The following is a 15630-nucleotide window of genomic DNA, read 5'->3' as shown; positions in this document are numbered from 1 at the left end:
AATCAATGAGCAAGAGATTTTCTGAGGGAAAAAACACAGCTGTCACTGACATTTGAAATGAAGAAGGGAGGGTGCCAATGATGCCTTGAGAGGCTACCTAGTATTAAAAGAATAAAGTAGGTATTTATTAAAAGGCCTTCTGTCATGGTTTGAGCCTGGCACAGAGCCAGTGCCCCCCATGAAAATTCCTCACCCTGGTGTCTGCTGTGAGATGTGACCAGGAATAAGCAAAACAGGCTCTAACTTAAACATAAAGAACACTTTATTACTTAAACTACAGGAAAAGAAAAAAAGAAATTGAAAACCTTACAAAAAAACTTTCCTCCTCCCCACTCCCTGACTTTCCCAATCCGATACATTCTCCTAAAACACCAACTGCCCAGCCCGGCACGACACTTTAGTATACTCAAACTGCAGTTCATGAAGAGGAAAGGAGTCCTTCTTGTTCCATAGGCTTCTCCTGGAAACACACTGAAACCTCGTGTGCTTCCGTGTCACTTCGGCACCGCCCGGAAAAAAAGTCCTTTTGCCGCTTGTGACATCTTCCTTCCATGCCCAGTGCTCTCACCACTGAGACATGGCCAGAGCTGCTTTTAGGGTTGTCTTTCAAGGATGCCTTGTCTCACTCCAAAAAAGGCACAGTCTCTGCTTTGGGACATCTGTCCCCCCCATATTTTTCCAACCCCCTGGGGCCGGGGGGTCCTCACGAATGAACCCTCCTGGTTTTGAGGCACTGCCTCCCCCTAAATGCAGTCTGTGTCACAGGAACAACTGAGTCCATGGCCACAAGAAAAGTCCAGCCAAAAAGCCACTCCAAATCATCTCTCCCCATCCAAATCATCTCCACGTTCTTCGGGCCAGGTCCTTGTCTCATCTCATCTCTTATCTCCCTTCTTATTCAGCTTCGAGGAGGATTAGCATTTTTGCAAGGCCCCAATCATGAAAGAAAGGGTTAAAAGTTTTCAGTCTTTGTCTGTCCTGGGACGAGATGATACTCCCACACGTGCTGCTGCACCCTTTTCCCCCCCCCTTTCTCTTCCTGGGCCGGCTGCTATCACCGCCGACTCTCCCTCTCTCTCCTTCCTGGGGGGGGGGGGGGGGGGGGGGGGGCTGGCTGCCCGATGTCTCGATGTCTCTTGGGGCTCCTCCACCCTTCCATCCTTGAAGGCCCCTCACCTCCCATCTCTGTCCAGGCCCCGGGCCTACCGCATGGCTGGCCCTCCCCCGCCCAGCAGCAAGGCTGGACGGGGGAAGAGATCTGACCTCTTCACAGCGACGTCCCAAAAGAGAAAGTGCCAAGGGCAGTGCCCTGCTTTTAACCCCTGTGTATTCTCGGAGGTGTGTCCAAACCCCACTGGCTACACCGGGTGCCAGTCTCAAACCCAAAACCTTCATTGGTTTGACCACAGCTTCCCAGAATTCCCACTCCTTCCTGGTCAAACCACCATACCTTCCAAGGACACACCTTGAGAAGTACAAGAGTCTGGCTGTGGCTCCAGCCAAGATGGACTCCAGGGCGTGAGTTTTCACACTTTTATAAGTTTTGGTCCATTTACATACTGGGGTTAATTGTCCAATTGCAGTTTAAGGTTATGAAGTCTCATCCTCCCAGATTGCTCTCCTCAATTTGCTGTTGTTTGTACTTTCTGGGCTTGAAGCTGCAACAGTATCCTTGGTTCTCAGTCTGGAAAAGGATTGCTTTGTCTAATTCAGTTGTGAAGAGAACTTGCTAACACTTTATATGTTCAGATTTACACACTAATGCAGTACAGAATCTGGAGAATATGAAAGCTAAAATTTAAGGCATCACCAAGAGGATGGAGCCAGGCTGGTGGTGCTGAGTAGAGGCACCAGAGGAACAGGCAGGGACTGAGGCCAGGAGGTTCCACCTGGGCAGAAGGCAGAACTTCTGTCCTGGGCAGTGACCGAGGACTGAACAGATTGAACAGAGAGGGTGTGGAGTCTCCTCACTGGGGATATTCCAGACCCCTCTGGACACAGTCCTGTGCCCTGTGCTGTGGGATGGCCCTGCTGGAGCAGGGAGGTGGGACCAGCTGCCCCACTGTGGTCCCTTCCAACCTGGCCCATTCTAGGATTATGGGAATATCCAACATGCAGAAGGAGGCACTCACACCATCCCACTCCATTCTGCAGCTTGCTGTGCTTACAGATGATTCTGTTTTTTTATTAAATAAATCAGCATTTACTATCCTTCCAGGAAAGTGACCTCATTTCTCCTGTACCACTGTGAAGGGCGTAATGGAATGATTTGGTAGATGGTGGGTAGGGGTGAATTCTGAAGTCACTTGAACCTGAAGACAGCAAGGATTAAAAGCAGAACTATACATATTGTAACAAAATCATCTTTTGGCCTCTTAGAAAGCAGAAAATGTCACCTCATGCACTCTTGTGTGATTTAGCAAAGGTGGATGGAGGAAGCAAAACCCTCCTTCAGTGCCAAGAGTTTAGGTAAAGACTGGGGTTTAAAAACGAGTCCAGTTGATAGGTGACTGAACTGAAAGGTCAGCTGCTAAATTGAGCATTTCCAGAGCTAAACCTGGGGACCTTACAGCTAATTGAAGATCTGTTTAACAAACATTGCTTGCAAGCTCTGTGTAGGATCTCCAAGCCAGAGCAGCTGTACTTTAGTGAATGGTTTGAAAAGAGGAGGGGAGGAGGAGAAATGAAGGAGTTAGGACAGGTACTGGAGATGCTCCTTATGAGCCTCACCAAATAGCAAATGGGAAATCAACAGACGAGTACATTCCAGCAGAAATTCAAAGTGCAAGTGATAATAGGAAGGCTAGAATGGCATGTTCTGGCAAGTTGGGAAGGCATTGCTAGAAAAGCACTGGTAGGTGCACAACTCAAACCTCAAAGCTCATGGACTTACCTCTTTCCTGCTTCCCTCCGCCCTTCCATTTCCTCTCCTCTTTTATTTCATCCATGAGAAATTGTTTGCAGGGATGCATTCACTTCCAGTGGTGGAAGGGAACAGATACTGGTAGCATTAAGTAGTAGGAGAGAAGGTAAGAATTTAAGTAATCTGGTTAAAATTTGGGGTGTCCAGTGGGGAAAATGAGTATGCAGGTGAAAAAAAAATAAATACAGCTGAGCAGCAATTGCAAGTTGTATTCATCCTGGAGAAGATGGCAAGATGAGAAGTGAGGAATCAAAGTTTCACAGCCATGCCTTTCACTGTGTGAATTACTTTATCAATTACTGAGGGCAGAGAGTGACTTCTACTCAGACTTGCATCAATGGTGGCAATGGTCTGGAATGAGATGAAGGTGCAGCAGTGGAACTTCATCTCACCTCACCCTTCTCTGGAGACTCAAGGTGCACTTTTCAGAGCAGGTCTCACTAAAGCTCCTTCAATACCTGAAAACTCTCCCCTGGAGTTCTCCAAGCCACAGCTCAGCTTGCAGGCTTGGAAGACATTCTTCATGGGCTTGATGAAATGGGAAATACACTCTGGAGTTGCAATAAAATGAAACTGTTTCCTGTTCTGCCTGTAAACATTCCATAGGAAATTGAGGTAGTTTTCACTGGAGACAAGGAAACTGCCACCAACCAGGAAAAGCTGCTAGAACTGTGAAAAGCGGCAAACTTCTCCTTATGGCAAATGCACTGAAATGTACACTTTTATCCAGGGGTTGGAATTACACCCTTTTCTCGGAGAACAGCTGCATATGCTGGTGGGAATGGTAAAGTTTTGGCCGGGATCCAATTTAATAATACTTACAGAAATATGCAAGGGTTAGGGTTTTTTTTTTTGTTTGGTTAGTTTTTTTGTTTTGGTTTGGTTTTTAAAATTTTTTTGTCATTTTGCTTTCTTTGAATATAAATTCTTCCAAAACAAAATTTACTCACTGGCAGATCAGGCTTGCAAAGGTGCTGAGTACTCTGGCTGCGGTCCAAAAGTGCACTTAAGCCCCGTGTTTAACTCTGAGGACGTAATTAGTCTTGCCAATTTCATTGGGGCTGTTGACATGCTTAAAGTTAAGCATGTGACTAAGTCCACTGCTGCAAGAATGCTTAGCCCTTTGTAGGGTTAAGCCCAGCTCTGTACTACACAAAAGATCTTTTGTTCAGCCTTGAATGACGAGGACAGGCAATGGAAGGAATAAACACTATTCTCTAAAATAAACATTGTGCTGATCACAGAGATAGCGCACATGTTATTAACGCTGAGGCTGTCATCACATTTTATGAGCAGCATTTTAGCAGCACGAAAGAGATGATTCACTCCTCTGAACCATATCTCCATTATCTCTTTGTACCTGAAATGCCTGGCTGGTTCTCTTCCATGGTAACTCTGCAGCTGTTGGTGTTTGCATGGACCCCTGTTCATCTTCAAGCTCTGTACTCTGAATACACCAAGACAGCGCATTCTGTGAGGAACAGCTGAAGGAGTTGAGGGGCTCAGCCTGGAGAAGAGGAGGCTCAAGGGGGACTTCTTCACTCTGTACAACTCCTTGACAGGAAGGTGCAGGCAAGTGGGGTCATGGTCTTCTCCCAGGGAACAAGGGAGAGGACAAGAGGAAATGGCCTCAAGCTGCACCAGGAGAGGGTCAGGTTGGACAATATGAAGAATTTTGTTGTGGAAAGGGTGGTTAAGCACTAGAACAGGCTGCCCAGGGAGGTGTGGAGCCCCCATTATTGGACGTTTTCAAGAAATGACTCAGTGGTCTGGTCTGGTTGATAAAGAGGTGCTCAGTAAAAGGATTGACTCTATTATCTAGCAGGTCTTTTCAAGCCTAAACCATTATAAATTATCAAATCTGTAGCCAAATTTATGAAAAATTTGACAAAGATTTATTAGATCGATAACAAAAAATAGAAAATTTCGGAAAAACCACCACAGCCAAGGCAGCGTCTGCCCCAGACACAGGTTCTGGGTGAACTAGGGTCCACTGACAAAGTGGCAGTGTTTCCCCAGGAGTTCACACCAAGTGCCTTCAGCAGCCAGCTTATATACAGTTTATTCTGCCTGAGGCAGAGATGACCACATATTCCTTTGTGTCCCTTTGCATGTAAAGTTGGATCCATACATGTGTAGAAACAGACTAAGACGGAGTCCAAACCCAGATGAATGTCTGAGTGTCCCGGCAGAAGGTGTATTCATATGGAGCAGGTGATGCCAGCTCCTGAGTACCATAGATTGTGGTAGTGTGTTGTTAAGTTTCTTGTGTTATTCCCCCAATTTATGTATTGTTCTCCCCTATTATGTGTAAAATGGGTTCGTTCCCCCAGTTTTTCCCGCCAGTGCTAGCCTGTCAGCTAAGTTGCTATAGTAACCGCTATTCATAGTTGCCGATATGTAATTGCTCCTCCCCTGGTTTCCCTTATAAGTGAAAGTTGTTTCCTCCCTGTCCAGTCAATCACTCCCTTCCTCCTCCCAGGTTTCGAGAACCTTCTCCTCTCTGGAGATGGTGGTTGGCTGGAGTCCCAGGACACCTCCTTTACCTTTTGATTATTGGTCCCCATGGAGTGTCAGTTCTGTGAAGTTCATCCCCTCACCCTTCCCGATTGGCTCCGCCTGTACCCACCCCCCCTCCTTTATAATCCTGTTTTCACCCCCTATGAAAAAACTTTTGCCCGGACGGGTTCCCGGTGTTTGGATGCGGCATCACCTTGAATAAACCGATGTTTAACCCCAGGGAAATGGTCAGCTCCGTTCCTCTCCTATACCAGCGAGGTACGCCAGTCCGCAGCCAGCACAGCCCGAGGCCATCAGACGCCGAAGGGTGCTGGCCAGGAATTGCAGAGGGGCGTCGGCCTTTCGCCCTCAGCTAGTCAGATTCTAAACTTCGGGCCACATACGTTCTCCTCTGCAATAGATGCCAGGTCTTGTGAGCTTTCCTCAGGACATTCCATCTCAAGAAGGTACAGATGATTTCTTCTAAGTGCTTGGTGCCACAGGAAACCTCTGATGGCCCAAGCCAGTCTCATTCATATGGTAAACGATCTGCTATTGTCCCGGGCTGTCCGGGAGGTGGCTACAATGTGCATAACTCTGTCCTTCAGGGTGACTGCAGGCTTAGCTCATGGCCCAAGCCTCCCCTATTCATACGGCAACGGGTTTGATATTATCTTCAGCGTTTTCCAGGAACTGGTTATAATTTGAATAGAATGCAGTCCCCAGTCAGAGTAGTTACAAGCATAGGTTTGGTTTCTCCTAATATTTTATACATGCATATATCTATTTCTAGAGCATGAATTATCTCTACTACATATAACATAAACGATTCTGTGATTCTGTGAAGTCAGCTCTGAGCAGGCTGCTGGGTCTGTCTGGTACAGAGACACCAGACAGAGGCACTATGAAGTGACCCTGGCAGTGTGACAGCCACATCCCAGCTTTGAGGTTCACTCATCCCTTGCACAGTGCTCCTACTTCTGGGGCTGTGCAGCTGCGATGGGCTGGACCAGATCACTCCATGTCTAGATCATGGAATTATAGAATTATTTGCCTTTGCCTTTGCAAGGCACCTTAAAGTCCATTAAATTCCCAACCCCTGACATGGTCAGGAACACCTTCCCTTATCCCTTGCTCAGAGCCCCATCCAACCTGGCCTTGAACACTTCCAGGGATGGGGCAGCCACAGCTGCTCTGTGCAAGTGTTATGAGCTGCCCCTGAAGGCAAGGGTATCCCAGGTTCTTGTTAATAAATATCTTGGGACAGGTTAAATGAAACAACACAAATTACCGTATTTATAAATATATATATATTTTCAAGATTTATTTTTGAATAGTTTGTTTGCAATGGGAAGCAGGTTTGTAGCCATTTTGGTTATGATTATCTACAGTGACACAGCAATACAAAAGCATAAAAATAACACTTGAGCACCTCCACACTGGCAGATTGTTTTGAGTCGTTATCCATCAACATTCCAGTCTGCCAGAAACCCGTGGCAGTGCCTCACCACCCTCGCAAGGAAGAATTATTTTCCACTAACCAATCTATACCTACTTTCTGTCAGTCCAAAGCCACTGATTGAGCCAGTGCATGCTTAGGCAAAGAGTGTGAAAAATGGACAGGGCCACAGTGCTGTTATTTCAGATCCCATCATCCTGGCAAGCTCTTGGGCAGGTTCTCCCGAAGCTGGAAGCTTGGACAGCTTGAAGCAATGAGGCTCACAGGATTTCTCTGCAGGAAGGCCAGTGCCACACTGGTGGTGTGGCATTTTTCATGGCGAAGCAAAGGGAATGTGAGTGTTTGCAGACATTTTTCTCCCTAACATTCCCATTTCTGGTCACACAGTCCCAACTGAAACATAGCAGCAGCAGTGGTAAAGTATCAGAGGGAAAGGTAGTGTGAGGAACAGATTTTGCACATTGTTGAGCTGTAGCTGTTGAGGTCTGTAGATCTGAGTCACTGAACCATTCATGTTGATAATTAAAATGAAGCATTCTTAAAACATAATTGAGAAAAAGAAAGCCTGAAACTTAAATAAATAATCTTCCCCTATTTACTCTTTATGCATTTTTCCATTCCAGATATTCTAAGCCTTAGCACTCTCTCTTTTTTGGCCTTAGTTTTTAATTTCCAGGCCATGGCTGCTTTTTTTTTATTTAGGACTCTTAAACTTTGCTTCATTGTTGGTCCTGAATACTTTTTAAAGGTATTCCTATAGTTTAAATTTTTCCTTTGAAAACTGCGACTCTGACAATTACTAATTCCAAACAGGGGGAAAATTATGGAAAACCAGCAGATTTCAGAACACAAATCTAAATTTTAGTGGCCTAAACAGCTGTCACTTCCTAGAGAAAGCCTTTCCAACAGAACAATTTTGGGTTTGAGAGCTGCAGAATCATCTATGAAGTTGTCCAACACAATCTTCACATTCAAAAGGACTCCAACAAGTCTTTGAGAACATATCTTTATTTCCACAGGGTCTGATGCAATCCTTACCTTGTCTGCAGGCAAAGTCTGCAGCTAATTTCTGCTCATGATTCACCAGAGTTCAGCAGCCTTGAGGGCACAGAGAAAGGCAAAGAGCATCTGTTCTGGCAGGTTAAAAGATTAATTTCTGAATACTAAAAATAACTTCTTTATGATTCCATCCCATCTTGCTTCCAAGGACCTGACATATGGCAGATTTTACTGAGGTGAACTTTGCAACAGCTCTGTGAGGTTGATGTAAATATCATCCCTATTGACAGGTAAATGAAATTATAGCACAGATGAAGACAAAGGCCTGGGCTCAGTAAGCATCCCATACAGACATACATCCTCTCTTACAAGTGCTGCTGGCAGCATCAGGAGGCATTTTTTCTGAAATAACTAAATCTGATCCAGAAGTCATTGCCCAGACACAAAAGCCCATTTTGGCTCGAGGAAATGAATAGACTTTACTCATGGACAGCCCTGGAAACAGTTATTACTCATTCACAACAAGGCAGAGTCCTCTGGAAGAAACTGAAAGCAAGAACAGTTGTGAAAGAACCCTGTTTTTTTGACTATTCAAAACAGCTTTTCTTTCTAGACTGAAAAGAAAGCACACAGAAAATTCTGAATACCAGAAGAAAATGGAATTTCTGATAATTTTCCTCCTGAAAACTCTTGGTGATTCATATTCTTAACCCCTGTTTTTGTTTTGCAATTGTAGAAATAAGTTTAAGCTGAAAATGGAAGCTTTTCTTTCCAGGAAGTGAAAAAGATTGGGCTTAACCTGGACAAAACAAAGCAAAGCAAACCCCTTGAAATTAATATTATTGGTTGGTTTTTTCTTTTTTTATGGGAACAAAAATGACTCCATTGACTCTCAGTGTCCTTCAGACTCTGGGAAGAAAATATGCGAAACATCTTTGTTATTCCTTGGGAGCCTCAGATGGTTTAAGAATTCTTTTTATTCCTTTTAATTTGATAAGCTTTATTAAGCTTGCTATACATCATTATTCAGTTGCTTAGAATATAATCAGTGGGGTGAAAAAACTTAAGAGGATGGAAAGACAAGAGAGGATGAAACTGAGAACAAGATTGATTTCCCCCACATTTAGCTGTCCTCACTTAGTTTAATCTTTCAGATGAGAGAGATGAATCACTCCCTCGAGGTGCTTGAGACAGACCCCCATGTGAGCAGCTTGAGCCAGACATCCAATTTTCAGAGAGCTGATTCTCAGTAGGACTAGTCCTGCCCCAGTTCCTGCCTCTCCTCTTCCAGCTGGAATTGACTGAAGGACAGTCAGCCCCACGGAGCTTCATTTCCCAGCCCAAGCAGATTTTGAGTGTTTTGCTTGCTTAATAATAGCAAATAAATAAATAGCCATTTACATGAATTATTGTGCTGTTTATTCATAATTCTATGTCTTGAATAAGGATGGTTTGTTTATAGGTTCAACTTGGAAGCAAGAACAGCACAAGTCCAGGGTGAAAGTCCACCAAGCTCAGCATCCTGGCCTATGGAAACATAAATATCACACCCCATGGAAAAAAGGTGAGACTCAAGTAAATCTCAAGTGACACTCCTCCAGGATACTCTTCCAGTCTCTAATAACCAGCTTGAGGAGTACCTGAGATAAAGGTGATACCTTGGAGTCGTTACTGTTTTGACAGCCTAAATGGTTTTGATCCTGTGAAAATAAAGTCTAGCAGGAAATTCAGCATTCCTTGCAGCCTCTGCCTCCAATTCCACAAGGGGAAGAACCTAAGGGACGGCTGGAGTTCCTGCAGACCTGTCTTGGCTGATTGAAATGTCGTTCACTTGCCAGCTGTGACCAGTGTACTTTGTGCAACATGGATTTCAACACAGGATAATTCAATTTTTTGCTTTACTTGACCATGTGCTGAAGTAACTGTGAAGAGCTGAGTGGACAAAAGGTACCTTGAGTTTGTAGTTAAAGGTCCATTATGTGGGGTAGGAAGAATATGTATCCAAGCACTCAGAGGAGAATGAGCAAACCAAAGTGGTGCTTCAAGAGAGCAAAATCAGGGCCTGATTTTTGTGTGAGTGCTTGAACACACATGTACCTGTCGATGCACAAGAAAGGTCAAGCAAGCATTGAAGTAAATACGCAGAAATGGTTTTCCTTTGTGGAAATCAGGGCCTTCTGATGTCTTTGCTTGAAAGAAAATCATGATTCCTCACTTGAACTACAGATTCATTACTTAGGATTCCCTGAAAGATTGGAGGAAAATTTAGGTGTAGAGAATTCTAACAGCAATGTTAACAGAATGAGAAAAAGGCACTGCAATATCAGAGGAGAAGAAGAGGGAAGAGCTGATTAAGGGTGTCAGTTATAAAATAACCAGAAAACCCCCCCCCCCAAAAAAACCCCACCAACCAAATAAAAATAAAAAACCAAAAGAACAAACAAACAAACACCCAAACAAACAGTGGCGGTGGTAGTGCCTTCCATGAAGATTCTTTTTATTTTCCTTCAGAAAAAAAGATTTTCCTGACCTGCTAGATTAATTGATGGAGCAGAAGATGGCTACCACACCCTATTCTGTGCAGGCAAATCTCTTTTTATCAGGAGCTGCACTTTAGCACATATTCAAGGCAAGCTTGCACTGCCATTTAAATATTTTGAATTCAACCATATGCAGAAGCACATTCTTCAGTTACAATCTCAAGCATGTACTTTTGGGGAAAAAACATTATAAAAGTCACTTTGTCATTGAAGTCAGCAATTTTGACTCTGCTCAGAGTGTGGGACTGATTGGTATAAGCTGCTATTTAATGCAGCGTGTGTTCAGAGTAGAAGCATATTTTATAATGTCCAAATCTATCACAGCACCAAATTAATCTCTGGCACACAATAGGATCGACTCTGATCTACTGCAGTTTTTTTCTCGTGAAAATCAAAATGTAGCAACCAATTTCTATGTAGTTCTAGAAGAACCAAGTAAATCAGTATTTTTTAATTTTACTGATTTAATGTATAAGTGACATAAGGAATGTATAGACAAATGGTGACCACGAACTATTAAATACAGGTAAATTGACTTTCTGTTGTACATTTGTCTACTGGCTACATAGAAAATAAACTTGGTGTAAGACTGCCCTGACTTCTAGTTTATAATTGTTACTTTGGCAAATTCTTTAAAAATCAATAAATATGAAGGCTAAACGAAGAGCAAGTTTTTGAGCAATGCAAACAAAAAAAGGCCTTGATTTAGGAAGTCATATAAGCATGTATGGATGCAGTCCTGCTTAGAAGAGCACACTGGGCTTCTCTGGATTTAATCCAGGCATAAATCCAGCAAAGCATATGCTCTAAAAACTTTGTTGTGTCTGGACATGTGTTTTGGGTGAAAGTAGTAACATTTACATTAAATTTAGTTCAGAGAGCATATCCAACTAAAAGGATGGAGAGAACTTGAAAGAGATATCTGCAATTTTCACAAAGTTACAAGAGTTTAATTTAAATTTATATTGTTCCCACGCCTTGAAAATTGGCCCATGCTTGAGTATGTCTGTAATAATTTACAATAAATTGTAAATGGCTTTTATGTTTCAGATATTAAAGAACACTTTGCTTATTGGGAGGTTATTTTTGCAGGGAAATAGTTTGATAGAAAACATGTTATTTTATATTGTTTACATAGAGAATACAAACCAGATTCCTGATGCATTGAAGGCATTGGGACAGGCCCTGCCATGACCTGCAGTGGAACAGATGTGGGAGACTCCATGAGTGGAGGGAACAACCTCAAAAAATCCATATATCTAGTGTCTGATAAAATCTGAATCCAAGCAGTTTTCTTGTCTGAATGAAATGAAAAAGCAAATGAATTTAATATTTATATAACATGAGATTGGACAGACCAAAATCACATCCATCATTGTGCTCCTCCTGTTGTCACATCCACCTCAGCCTGTCCATTGTGGAGACCACATGGACAGAGGCATTGCATGGACCATGAAGCCACAAAATGAGGCAGGATGTGGATTCTCAGTCATGGCTGAAAGCTCCAAACTTAAATATGTCAAACAGAAAAAGCAGCCATTGGTAGTCTTTAAATAAAGAGTTTGGACACAGTCCACCAGAGCATCTTTGTGGGATTAATCACTGGGACGTGATTTCGTCCCACAGAGTTCGTTGAGATTAAATGTATGGGTAACTATCTATTAAAAGTACTGAGTCATAATGAATTCTTTCAGAATTTATCACAATAGCATGAATTAGGATACATTTTGTGGACATTAGTGAAGCTCTCACAAGTATTTTCCAGATATTTGATAATTTAGCATTAGTCAGGCATGAGTTAATGGACACCAAAGGCTTTTTATTCCCTTAAAAATCCCCTCTTTCTGGTGAGTCCCACTTCTATTATATCATTTAATATTAATTTTCATGACACTAATTGTGTGATATTGATTCAGATATTGCACATTACCATTGGGACTCCATTTTAATTCAGTGTTAGTGCAGCATTAAGATGTAAAACAAAAGTGTTAGCATTTTAAATTAAAAGTCTGACTAAAACATTTCCATTTAGTGGAATTCTGCTGCCCCCATTGAGTCAAGAAGTCAATCCATTTGTTCCATACGGGTGCAGATTTGTAAACAAATGTCACAACCCCTTTTATTTTTAGCAGCCAACAGGATTTCTGAAGTATTTAGAGGGCCTAAAGTAGTACAAGACTCTCTGCAAAAGTAAAGGATCTTCATTTTGCTACCAAAAACTTACTGGGATATTAGACTTTGATTTCAGTGGCTACAAAACCACCTCCAAAGAATTTGTTACTTGTTGCAATATTGAAATATTGCCAAGAAATATTGAAATGGTGTGGATCCCCCAAGAGTAGACTAAATTTAGACTTCTCTCTACTGGACTTTTTTTTCTACAATTAAGCCACAAAGCAAATGCCCCAAGAGGAGAGACAAAAGCACTTATTTTGCCCGTTCTTTATATCTGTCTCCCACCATGGCATTATCATGCCATATAAGCAAAGGACAGAACCCTTGTTCTGAGCATAAAAACGTCCCATTACAGTGAAAATTCCACACATGTGGCTTTTAGAATAGTGTCCTTCCAATTGCTTTTCCCTGAGCCCAGTGTGGTCCCACTGAAATCTGTTAAAATACAGACGTAAACTTCAAATTTCTTTACATCTGTTCATATATATTACTCAAGACTTTCCTGTTCATGCCAGTCTGCTAAAATTTATTCTCATTGAAACTTGTACATCATTTATTTTTAAGAAAAAGGAACTCTGGTCACTCTAATTAGACTGTGAGTTTTTTTAAAAACTGGATAGTCTTTTGATGAGCTGTGGTCATGGTTGTCCTCAGCAGCACACAATTAAATCCAATTTCCCCCCATTCATTATGGCTGTAAGATGCCCCTGTTTAACCATTTTTATTAAGGAGAAAAACAAATAATCATTTTGAAGATGCTGTGATTAATCAGGAGAAGGGAAGAAGCCTTTTGCACTGTCCAATTTTAAATTTGTTAACTTAGAATTTACTCCGAACTGGAAGCAGTGCTCAAGATGATTAGACACTCAAGATGCTGAGGAATAGATCCAGATCCATATATTTAAAATCCATTCAAATGGTACATCCAGAAGGCATACCCTTATTTTTTAGACACCTATTGTTTGAGGCAGAGAGAAAAAACAGAGGGAGGATACAGAAGGGAAGACATGGAAGTGAAAGATAAATGGGAAAGAGAAATCTGCTTCTGTGTTCATGACAGGAACAAAATTCTGCACAGAATCTGTTTCTGTGTGTGGAACAAGGACAAAATTCTGCCCAGAACATTGCCAAAGTTGTTTTCAAAGGCATCAGTTCTAATAAAAAAGTGGAATCTGGACCCTGGGTCATTTTTCTTCTGAGACAGAGTGCTCAATCCAAGACTGCACATACAAACAATGCTGAGCAGAGAAAGAAATCAGGCTGCTGCTGGATGCCATATCTCTCTAGGTTCCCTTAGATCATCTTCACCTCTCTGCTAATGGAGATAACCTGACACGTTTGTGCACGCTGGAACTCGTTGTGGAACTCCATGGTGATCCATCTCCATTTGTGCTTCCTGAATGAGTTGCAGCTACTGGGATCAGATGCCACAGTACGGTGAGACCTCTCATTTGTGCTTCTCAAACCAGATGTGAGTAGCGCAGAGCAAAACCTAGCAAGCAGCAGAGCATCTCAGCACCTCCCAGGAACAAAACTGCCACAGTTCTGCTTCACAGAGCAGAGTGAGGGACTGAAATGACAGTTATTACTGTTAAAAACTAGAAAGCATTTCATAGATGTATCTCCCCAAGAACACTGGCAGCTTTGCAGCATCCAAAGCTTTATTAAGTACATCACAATTGCAAAAGTCTCATATTTCATAGCCCAAACCCATGAACATTTAAGAACATAAGAATGTAAAGATTTTGCTTGAAATATTCAATACAAACAGTCTCCACAACATTCTTCTTCAGATATGCTTTTAAGGTCAAGTACTGAGTTTGAGTCCATGGTATTCCTAAAGATGTTAGCTTTTCTAGGAGGCTTGAAAATTTCCTAAGGTTTTTAGGTTACACTTATGTATATGAGTTCAGCATTGTCATAAACAGTTTCATAATAAAGTTCCATGAAAACTGTAGTTCTGAACTGCACCACTTGGCCAGGCAGACCAGCTGTTTTCTACTCCTGGCCAGTGCCAAATCTACAGAAAGATACATATAAAATCCTACACAGAAAGCTGAATAAGAAAGCAGTGCCAGCTGGAAATGCTTTGTTCCCTTTTGTCACTATTTTGTCCTTCAGGGCTGCCCCTGTAGCTTAGCAAGAGCAAATAACTATGAATGTTAGTTAGAGTCTTTGTAGATACCTAACTAATAGATACACATTGATCTTTTGCACTGAAGTTAGCTATAGGAAACTTTTCTAGAATATCTGAAAAAGCAGCTGAAATATAAGTCAAGTCTGTGAAGGGTATAGATAAAGCTTTGCTCTGTGCAGGGGGTCCTATAGAAAAAAAAAGGCATGTATAGAAAACTTTAGGCATTTGCTAAGGGTGTTCTCACCCTGCTAGTGTTGGGAAATCCTGATTTTCGAGGCCACATAGTGAGCCATTTGTTTGTTGCAGCAGTGTGCCATGAACTTCTCAAGGTACAGGACTGTGTCCAGTTGACTTTGGAATATCCCCAGTGAGGAGACTCCACACCCTCTCTGTTCAATCTGTTCAGTCCTCAGTCACTGCCCAGGACAGAAGTTCTGCCTCCTGCCCAGGTGGAACCTCCTGGCCTCAGTCCCTCTGGTGCCATTGCTGGGCCCTGGAGCAGAGCCTGGGCCCTGCTTGGAGCCCTCCCTGCACACAGGGACACCAGGGCTGAGGGCCCCTCTACTTCTGAGTCTTCTGCAGTCCATTCTTAGAGTGTTGTCATTTGACAAGAAACTCACTCCAAGCATTGGACCATCTCCAACAAAGTATTCTTCAGTGGTTACGCTCTGAACATAAGAATTGAAAATAAACCTTGTAATCCTCACCCAAACATAGCACTGAGCAAGGGCCTTACCAGACACTGATTTTTTGCTAGAGGTCTAGGGTTTCTTTCACCACAATTTAAGTGTGCACAAAGCTTTCTATTCTATTGAGAATACAGAGCTCAGCCATCTGATGTGATCAGCACTTCCTTTCCCATCCCAATCCATCACCAATATGCAGGGCTGGCTTCCTC

At 42.6% G+C, this 15630-nt stretch overlaps 1 protein-coding gene and 1 long non-coding RNA gene across 2 annotated transcripts in view; one reads left to right on the top strand and one right to left on the bottom strand.

The window, feature by feature from the left end:
• Nucleotides 1-11518, top strand: part of LOC102073894 (uncharacterized) — a 126283-nt gene extending 114765 nt beyond the window's left edge. Inside the window, exon 6 of the long non-coding RNA XR_012579969.1 lies at nucleotides 9343-11518. This is a non-coding gene — a long non-coding RNA (uncharacterized LOC102073894). The remainder of the gene's footprint in view (nucleotides 1-9342) is intronic.
• LOC102075478 (potassium voltage-gated channel subfamily A member 1) overlaps nucleotides 1-15630 on the bottom strand; it is a 175235-nt gene that overhangs the window by 12276 nt on the left and 147329 nt on the right. The gene's annotated exons all lie outside the window — the stretch shown is intronic.

The sequence above is a fragment of the Zonotrichia albicollis genome, chromosome 4 (genome assembly GCF_047830755.1).
Source record: "Zonotrichia albicollis isolate bZonAlb1 chromosome 4, bZonAlb1.hap1, whole genome shotgun sequence".
Lineage (NCBI taxonomy): Eukaryota > Metazoa > Chordata > Aves > Passeriformes > Passerellidae > Zonotrichia > Zonotrichia albicollis.
Note: the sequence above shows the minus strand (reverse complement) of the source record. Positions and strands in the feature narration are given on the sequence as shown.